This window comes from Passer montanus, unplaced genomic scaffold, assembly GCF_014805655.1.
Source record: "Passer montanus isolate IOZ18808 unplaced genomic scaffold, ASM1480565v1 scaffold2, whole genome shotgun sequence".
In the NCBI taxonomy this organism is placed as follows: Eukaryota; Metazoa; Chordata; class Aves; order Passeriformes; family Passeridae; genus Passer; species Passer montanus.
The window spans coordinates 5,243,817-5,253,847 of NW_024366591.1; the positions used below are offsets into that span (position 1 = coordinate 5,243,817).

General features: G+C 41.9%; 1 long non-coding RNA gene across 1 annotated transcript; it reads right to left on the minus strand.

Annotated features, from left to right (window-relative positions):
• Positions 1-1,607: 1,607 nt before the first annotated feature.
• LOC120501490 lies at positions 1,608-9,562 on the minus strand. The gene is made up of 3 exons (XR_005627306.1): positions 8,126-9,562; positions 7,043-7,144; positions 1,608-6,270 (listed from the first exon to the last, which is right to left on the minus strand). It is a non-coding gene; the product is annotated as an uncharacterized LOC120501490 (long non-coding RNA).
• Positions 9,563-10,031: the final 469 nt, after the last annotated feature.

Sequence of the window (10,031 nt, forward strand, 5' to 3'; positions counted from 1 at the left end):
CTCTAATATACAGCATATTCACCACCTCTAATTGATTGCAAGTTCATAATCTTTTGCCCAGTACCCTGAGCAGATTGCTATTGACACTTACTTATTTTGTAATACTCTTTATTACTCTTTGTCTTCTCATCAGCTTTTCTCTTTCCCTCTTCTGTCCTTTTTGCTCCCCTTTTACCCTGGCTTGCAAATCTCTGTTTGCCCATGTCTTTCCTTTTCCTCCTGTTACTTTCCTACTCTACTACATCATGAGCCTGTTTTTTTTGCCATGGTTTTGGTGAAACTTGTGTTTGCCACAGCCTCCTTTGTCACTGACACCTGTCTGCACCGCAGCCTCTCTGTGCTGTATTGTTGCATTGGGCCTCTCCTCATCCCCTGCTGCTCATGCCCTCAGCAGCTCTCAGGAGACACAGATGGGCTGGCACTGAGCACAGCCCATAGGAATGCAGGGATCTGAGTCCACACCTGAGTGAAGTGGAGTCCTGAGCTCTTCCTCAGGTGCTGCCCAGTTATGCAAGTCATGGCGCACCAGAGGAACTAGATGAGAGAAGAGGCAAGAATTAAAAGCAGGCCTTCCTTCAGTGCAAGGAGTGAGGCAGCGTGTGTCTGTGCTTTGGAGTGGGAGTTCTTTCCATAACCCCTTTGCTGACCTGCACTGTGGCTGCCAGCATAAGCATACAAGTCCTGGTAAAAAAAAACACTAAAAATGAGCAGACATTGGGTTGTCTGTTGGGTAGTGAGCCTCTGGCTGGTGTGTGTGAACAGTCTTCTATATGGCAATGGTGCACATGTGTGACCTCAGGAAGTGACAGCCAGTGGGACTGTGGGCAGCAGCATGCTGGTGGATACACACTGAGAGCTGTAAGCCTCCAGCATGCCCTGCTGCACTTGACATGAGCCCAGCCGAATGCAGCCCAGAAACAAGCACACTTGTCTTCAGCACTGCTCATCAGCATGCAGAAAGTACATGCACAGCAGGGTACAGCTACTGAGAGCTGAACCCTGAGGGAGATGCTGGGGACAGCATGTTCTGACGTGACCCACGGCTTTATGCTTTTCATAGATCAGCATCAGGGAGGTTTGTGCTCATCTACTCACCTGCCTTCCCACTCCCATATGTGCTTGGTAGACACTGCGTCCCCTTCCCAGGTGGTGGCTGTCACTGCAGCAGTGTGCTGCATGAATGTTATTTCATAGTCAGGAGGAAAGGGCACAGGCAATTGGCCTCCAGCTCTCCCCTTTGGCTGGTACCCAGTCCCAGTGACACTACAGAAAACAAAGGAAGGCTACCAGAAACACTCAGAATACTCAGGGGGGAAAAAAAATAAAGAAAAAAACCCCAAACAAACAAACAAACAAACAAAAAACCCACCAAAATCCAAAACCAAAACAAAAATCTTGGAAGAAGGAGCTCATTTTAATAGCTCCAAGTCTTGCACTCCGGTATGTCTTAGAAGGAATTATACTGCTCTTTGACCTTTAAAAATAGTCTTGGATTTGGAAATCATCATAGTGCAGATCCTACTTTACTGGAAAGTTGATAGCAAGGTGAAAAAGAAAAGGAAAAGAGCAGACAAGGATCTGGAATCAAAGGCAGGGGAGCACTTAGAGACGTGTCGACAAGAAGTGCTATACAGAAACGACTGGCAGATTTCTGTCTAAGCTGTTCCTCCTCCTGGTTGCATTCATCTCCCAACACAGTGCTTCTTCATTTGTACCATCCCTGTGATGGCACTTTCAGGGAAGACCATGTTTTGAGCAGAAGTGCACACTCCTATCCACCTTCTGTATTCGTAGGGCCCCTTCCAAACCAGCAAGGTCGAAATTTGGTCCCTGACCTGTGCAGTGCAGCAAAGGGCCAGACAGCAGGGGTGGTGACCCTGGCTCAAGTCCACACATTTTTTACTCCTTCTTTTGACCCATGATAGAAATAGACCAGGTTGAGCTTCACTTCTCATGCAGAAGCTTAAAGATATCAGTTCATAGGCTTCAAGCAAATACCTTTGGGTGACCAACAAGACAGCCAAGAGTTTTCCTCTTCTATTGTGAGCTGTGTGGGAACTCAGTACATCAACCCCCACATCTGCACAGTGCTGGGGACTCCCAGCAGAGGAAGAGGTGGCGTGGTGACCGATGGGCTGTTCAGGCCAGGCAGGTCACCCTGGTTTCAGTGAAATGGCCAGAGAGAGTGGCTGCTGGCTGGGGACCACTGTGGCTGGCTGGCACAATGAAACCAGCAGGCACCAGTCCTCCACTGAGGAATTTAGCAGTCACCATGACCCTCTGCAAGCAGCAGGCAAAGGGTCAAAAAGAAGCCAAAAACTAACCTATTAATTGATCTCAGAAGATAGAGCAACACAAATTTTTAAATCAAAATCATAGTTCTGACAAATTAAAAATGATAAAAATTTGATTCATCATTCTTATTATTTAACTTTAGGTGGGAGAAGCAAAATTTTCCAGAGAGGAAGGACATATAGTTGAGTTCAGATGTGATACAAAGGTAGTTTAAATTACCACTCCTTTATCTCCATTTTTATCTCCTTTTAAATGAAAAAGAACATTACTTTTTTTTTTTAAACTTTTTTTTTTTAATCAAATTGGTAGAATTTAGGCTTTGAGCAGGAGAGAAGATGTCTTCACCATAAACAAAAGATGGTTTTTGGAAATTTGTATTTGACAGCTGTCTCCAAACAGGTAATCAGATTAAATAAATGCACCAGATACTCACTGAGAGTTAAGAGTAAGACAGCTAACAATTACATACAGGAAGATGTGATACCATTGGTTTTGTGGTTTTTACTTCTCCTTTTGGTGAAAGTGAGACAACTGTGGTTTCTCTCATTTCTACTCTCTTCAGAAATGTGAATATCTGTCTTTCTTTTATATCAGCGTCTTCACTTTGCTGTTGATTCAGAAGCAACTCCAGTTGTACAAACAGATTAAGTCTAAAATGAAACACGGCTAGAAAGCAGCATTTTCCTCAACCAGTAGTTTATACACAAAACCACCAAGCCACAGAATCACAGAACAGTTGAGGCTGCAAGGAACCTCTCTGAATCTCCTAGTTCCCCACTGTGCTGCTCAAAGTAGATGACATATGGGGACCTAAAAAAGTAGAAGTGTGCTCTGCCTGTCAATTCAGTGAAATGTATGCAACAATTTCTGTAAAATACTACCATCTTCTTAGAGCATCTAATGAACAACCATTGTTTAGATATTTTCAAATGCAGGTGGCATTCAGAATTCATAAAGTGGGCCAGAAGCACAAATCTTCATCCCAGAAATCAGTAACACAGATATAAAATCAAAAGAATACTTGTATACTCATGCCCCAAATTATAAGTTTTTGACATAACAGCACACCAATGAAAAATACTGAGCAATTTTCCTTTAAGTAGAATGCAGTGCATTGTTTTTGTTCTTGCAAGTCCTGGTTGTGTGAAGCCTTCTGTATTTTCCTAGTTTCTTTAGCCACCAATTTATTTTACATATAGGAGATGCACACTCTTCATCAACATTTAGCTACAAGCAGCAAGTATGATGATGTTTTTGAAAGCATATGAGAAGGCAGCTGCATCCAGTGTTTCTACACAGGAGCACTTGGCAGCAGCACACTGACATTGGCTGGTCTGTGTCCTGCTCTGCATCACTGACCCTTCCCTGTGCTCCCTCTAGGGAATCAAGCCCCTAAACATTGGTTTAGATGCAAGATTTTATATGCCCTGGTTTTAGCCACCTGAACTGTCTTGGATCTAGCTCTTCATGTCTACTCCTGAACTACATCACACTGCGGGAGCCACCAAACACACCTGTGCTTGTGCCACACATGGCTCTGCCATAGCAAGCAAGGGCCAGGTGTCTAAAATCATTTGCTTCAGGGACAGGCAGGTTGCAGCAAGGCTCTCCCTCCTTACAGGTCTTTCTCATTTAATCCAGCTGCTCCAGATTTATCTGCAGACTCTTTCTCCAGGTTAAGATGCATTGAGGATTTTGGTTCATGTTTTTCTCACAACTCACTGGAAGGTTTTCTTACCCTCTGTTTCTTGCCACCTCTCTGCCATCTGTCACCAACCCCAGAGCAGAATCAGGACAACAGCCTCAGCCTCTGTTTTAAGAGTGGACTGTCCTGGGGAATAATGCCGGAGACAATAATGCTCTAGATGTCTTCCCCATGCCTGCTATACCTGGCCCTGTGCTGCTCATTATTCAGGTCTGAGCTTCTGTGATTTCCAGTCAAGCAGTGAAAAGCGAAGCCTTGCAGATTTTGGTTTGCTCAAGACATCCCTCTGTGAGAAGCAGCAGTGGAGAGACTGTTGCACAAGCAGTTCCAGCATCTGCATGAAAAAAAGGACAGCAGAGGCAGTGAGAAAGTTGTAAGTCACACAAATGACTAAGTAAATGGCTAAGCCAGCACCAAACATCCACAAAAATGATTTTACTGCCATGTCAGTAGACACATGGACAGCCAGGGACACTGCCTTCAAACACTGGCAGGTTTGGCTCCAATACAATTAATCTGGAACTAATTACAACTGCCATACCAAAGTCAGATGAGCCTCAATATTATATAGGAATTTAGTCAAATTAAAAAAAAAAAATAGATCTTACCTTATGCATTTTAAAAATAAGCAAAGAAGAGGTATGTCCTCTGTTTACAAAGTGAGACACTTTTGCTGAAACCTGTATAGTTGTTATTGAAAATGTTAATCTTCTGTGTGCTGAAATAACACTACCATCTGACAATTTGATTATCTTAGAAACCATGATTAAAGCTTTCTTCTTAGAACTATGTTGCTGAATGGTTGAGTACTTAGACAGCCTTCTGTGTGCTTTCGAAAATCATATTGGCAACCTTGAAAATCTAGTTGCTGCTTTTCCCTGCCTCTACCGTCAGAGATGTTTATTAATTTGATATGAAGTATTGAAAACTTTATTTACCAAGATTTGTAGATAATTGATTCTTTTCATACTTTTAAACGTACAATAGATTCTAAAACCAACTTTATAAAATATTATTTGGATAGTATAGCCTCCCCTAGATCGACCTGCCATGTGCTCATATGCATGCATTTGATGATTTTCACACATCAGATTAGGGAACAAAAAAACCACAAAAAAATACCATGGCATTTCACAGCACAGAATAATGGAGAGGGGGGAAGCGGGGGGAGGGTGGAAGTAATAATAAATTTCTGAAGACAGTTGAAGTCTGAGAACATATCAACTCTTTCAGGCTTCTGGATTCGTATGAAGCAAAACCTAGGATTGCAGCCAATAAGGCAGATGGTGATCTGCTTGTCATCATATCTCTCAGACAGACTTTAGCTCCATTCAAGATGCCTAGTCACAGGCTGGTAGGGGTGCTTTTTGGTGCCGTGACTTTTCTCTACCCAAGGTCGACGGTCACAGAGATTTTTGATTCTTCTTATTCTTTTTTGTGCAGACTCTTCTTACTTTCACAAGTATCTGTCCAAAGTATTTTGACAAATTATGAGGCCTATCTTGAAGTCATGTCAGTTACCAAAAACTTTCAGGTCAACTCCCTATCTAATATCAACTTTTAAGAATTCTTAATTTAAATATAGTTGGTGTTCTGCTTCCCACAGTGCCTCCCTACTCCAATTATGTACAAAATCTTAGACAGAAGACCTTTTTGAGAAAACTGGTGTGGTCTTATCTGGCTGAAAGGTCTTGAGATAACATTGTGTCACCAGTGTAGAGAAAGTTCAGCATAAAAATAGAAGACACTACTTAAAAAGGAACCATGATAAACATTCATCACCAAGCATGTGCCCATCAGAGATATTTAGCATGTTTATTTTAAAGGTAAGTTTCACTATGGTGATTTTTTTTCCTTCCAGAAACAGATATATAATGTTTTACTATCACTTGAATGGGTTCCAAATCAAGCTGTTTGTCAACTGGAAATTTCTTCTTGCACGAGAAAAGTATTTTAAAGCTGAGCAGGAGGAAATTCACATAAAGGAATAAACTGTACATAGCAGATTTTCATTCCTTAGCTCATCTTCCCGTGCTGGAAACCTGGACTTCACAGCTCTGTGCTGTTGAGAACAGGGAACAGTTGAAAAACACAGCAAATATAGCAAATATTGCAAATATAGCAAATACTGTAGAAGTTTCTTCCATAATGTTAGTATTCATGGGAATGCTACCATTCGCAATACCAGCAGCAGTAGAAAATACTTACATGAATCGACACAGACATTTACATCATTCTCTCCTTGAATCCCACAGCAAGCCACCTTTTGTCTGAAGTCAGAGCAAACAGAAGAAAATAAATATTGTGGTGGTGAATGTGATGAACAAGGCACAAAACATTACAGCCATGGTGACTCTTAGATGGGAATAGAAGCATAAATGCCAACTAATTATTTGTCTGTCCTGAAAACCAGGGCTAAATCATCCTGTTGGCAGAACTACTAGTGCTACACATACTCTTACAGGGAAACTGTCCCATGATGGAGCCTCTGCAAGACAGATTTCATCATTTAGCCACAATAAGAAGAGAAGAGCAAACAGAAAACTGCTCAGAAACTGCCAATGCTAAGAAGGAATGACTCTACAGGCTGCAGATGTAGATTAACAGAAAGAGACCATCAGGAGCTATGACTCAGAGACATAGCTGTGGTTCCAAGATTTGGGCAGAAGCGTACCCCCGGAATTGCTTAAAAATTATTCTTATTTCTTTAGTCTCTGCCCTAACACAGTTTGTCATCTTTATCTCTGCCCATGCCTCCTTGGTCTACATGCTTTACTTTGTATCTCTTGCCTAAACTAATTCTTGTCCTACTGTCCCTCATTTTTAAGTCTTTACTCTTTATGTTTCTTCTTCCTCCACCAGAAGGCTTGAGCATAGGGTATTTGATATGCCAGGAGCTCCTGACTAGGGCTGTTACAACAGTCAGAACAGAGGGAAGCCCAGGCTGATGGACCACTGCTGGAGCTGATGCTCATAGCTATGTGGGAACTGCCTGACCTACAGTTCCCGCAACACAGAGGGAGCATGAGTGTAAGGACCCACCTTTATCTACAGATAAAGTGGCACCAGAAGCATCACTTGTAAAGAACAATCAGAGTTAGAGTCACACAGTTGTATTCCCCTCCGTTAAACCTGCGACAAGCACTGGGGAGTAAAACAAATATTAATACATTTTTAGTTATGTAGCTGCATACATATGTGTTATAGCCAAGTATTAAAATTCTTATGCATCCATGATTTCACACTGACTTTGCGCTGTATTTATATCACTACAAAAGAGGCTTAAAAAATTCACCAGATTTTCAGCAAGTGCAAATCACTTTAGCTTCACTGCAGTGCATTGCCTTGACTTTGGTGAATTTAATTCAGACCTGGATCACTGAAAGCCCACTGATTTGTACCAGCTAAAAGTCCAAATTTAAGACACCCATAAAACAATGAATGCATTTATCTCTTTGTATCAAAACAAGCTTGGGTGAAAGCAAGCCAATGAGTCTATCTGTATATATACTACTTTCCACAGGACTGCCAAAATTTTTTTTGTTCAGAAAATGTGGCTGACATATGAAATTCTCCATGGGAATCAAACACAAAACTGTTAAAACTGCCGCTCTTTAGCTAATTATTTCTTCCAGTTCTCATCCATATGACTAAGGTTTTGCTTATCTGATAGCTAGAGTCAGAGTTCTATTATGTATTGGCAAAGGAATTATTTATATTGAACTTAGTAATGAAATAACTTCCTGTCTAAAGGACAGGTCAATTTGTATTTAGTTTTTAGTATTATTTAGTATTTATTTTGTTTTTTTTTTTCTTTAATGCTCTGCAAGAAAATGCATTCATTTTTTAGAGAGCTACAAAGTAGATTTAAGCTGATATTCTGCCACTATGTAGAAGACAAATTGCCAACACTGCTGACATAAATGAGCACATAATCTGAGTAACCCTTGAGACCCTCTGCAATCTATTCTGGCTTCCACGTTGTCATTGTGGATTTAGCTGCTAGCTCATCTACCAAACATTTTCCAGCAAGATCTCTCAGGCATAATCTGAATTTCTGGGATCTCATCTCTGCTTGGTGCCTAAATTTGAGGTTTTTTACTTGAATTGTAACTCAAGTTTTACCGAGTAATGGACAACAGTGTGGTGGAGTCCTGCCTTCGGATGTGGAGCTTCTGCTGCTGAGATTCAAACACACTTTTGCTGACCTCCTTCTGTAATAAAACTCTTCACCTACAAGTAGTACACCACAGGAACAGATTGTGAGTGGAGAGGTCCCCAAAGAAGTCCTTTTTGGGAGAATTTGACAAGGCAAGTGGTGTGCTGGGCCTGCTGCTGCTGCTGAATACAGGAAAGGCACTTGCACCTCCCATCTACCCTCTCCACAGGAATGGAAACTATTTGGATCAGCATTTGCCCTAGATCCCTGAACATATCTAGGGTACTTGACAGGTATTCAGCCCAGGGTGGTGTCCATGGGTCTGGGACAGCTAAGAATAGCTGTGTTTACTAACACCTCTCACAAATGACAGCCAAGAGCAGCAAGACCGGTTGTAGAGGGTGAGTGGATAGGAGGAGTCAGGAGACTGCTTCTTCTTTCTGCTTCATTGAGTCACTCAGTATCTGCTTCCTTCTCTGCACAATGGGAGTTTCTAAGTTCACTCCCACTTTTGATAGCTGGATGAAAAGAGGTGATGCACATTATGATTAATATTCATAAGCAGCTATTAGGTTTGCTCATGCCTTTGAAAAGCTCTGTCAAATAGAAAATCAAACTGAGATCATGATCTGACTTCTTCCCCAGCTCTGTAAAGGCTCAGTAGTCAGTGGACACTGAACCTTCTCATGTGTCAGGTTTATACCCCACTCAGAGATATGGCAGTTTCAACAATGCAGTCAAACTCCCCAGTTGGGCATGTCAGAGAAGAGTATTCCCACAAGGGAACTTGTTTGCCTGACTTGGATATTCAAATTGTGTCAGATAGGATCAGGACCTCCCTCTGCAGTAGGCAAATTTCCTTCTGTCCTGTGTAAGGAATAGCACAGGCATTTGTTCAGGAACATGACATCATTGGGTACTTCAATGCAGGAACAAGATGAGTGCCAAAATGGGGTAGACTGGGGCAGTAGTGAAAATGTCAAGCAATGGAGGATCCATCACAGTATGACATGAGACTCTGGAACATGCATCTGTGTCTTCTCCTCTTCCTCATTGTTCACATATGTGTGTGCCATGCCTGTCCTATAAGAAAACATAGTATAATAAATGTGGTGGATTGATCATCCTGAATTTTTACCCAGCTTTCTCTCCCCAGGAAGGCCAGAAAAGAGATATTTACTGCAGCTGACACTACTCTGAGGGACTGGGTGTCCCTCAGCTCCCAGGGATGTGGTAGTAGTGAGCTTGAAGCACATCATCTGCCCCCCTGCCCTGCACCAGGCTCCTTTGCCTACTCCAGCTCCGTGGGGGCCAGAGTCAGCACACCATGAACAGCAGAAACAGTGACTGAAACACCTTGCTCCAGGGTGCGGGACATTCCACACACAGGGTGTGGGGTCTAGCATGGGATGAGACTTGAGGTATGTGATATGGGAAGGATTTTGTACTGTTGCTTCTAAATTAAGGAAGAGAATAGTTTCCAGGGGTTGATTCTGAACAGTGAGGAGAAGATCTTGTCCTGAAGTGCCCTTTGTGAGTGAGAGCCTCTCTTAAACAACAAAGAAGTGTGGCTTTCACAGCCTCTGTGAGCATCTTGTTATCAGCTGGAGAAGTCTTTGAAGATTCTAATTAAAGTCTGACTTCACCTAAATATCTGTAGTAAGAAAGATACATAAGCATAGCATGAGCTATGGTATTCATAAAGAGGAACTCAGCAAACATATAACTGTTTTCTAGAATGGACAAGGCTAGAGAAAGAAAAGCAAGTTAAAGAAAGAAAGAAGGAAGGAGGAAAACAACAGAAAAAATTGAAGAGCAGGAAGAGGAACTTTCTTCTCAAATGGATAAAGTTTTATTTTATTTTACCCTCAT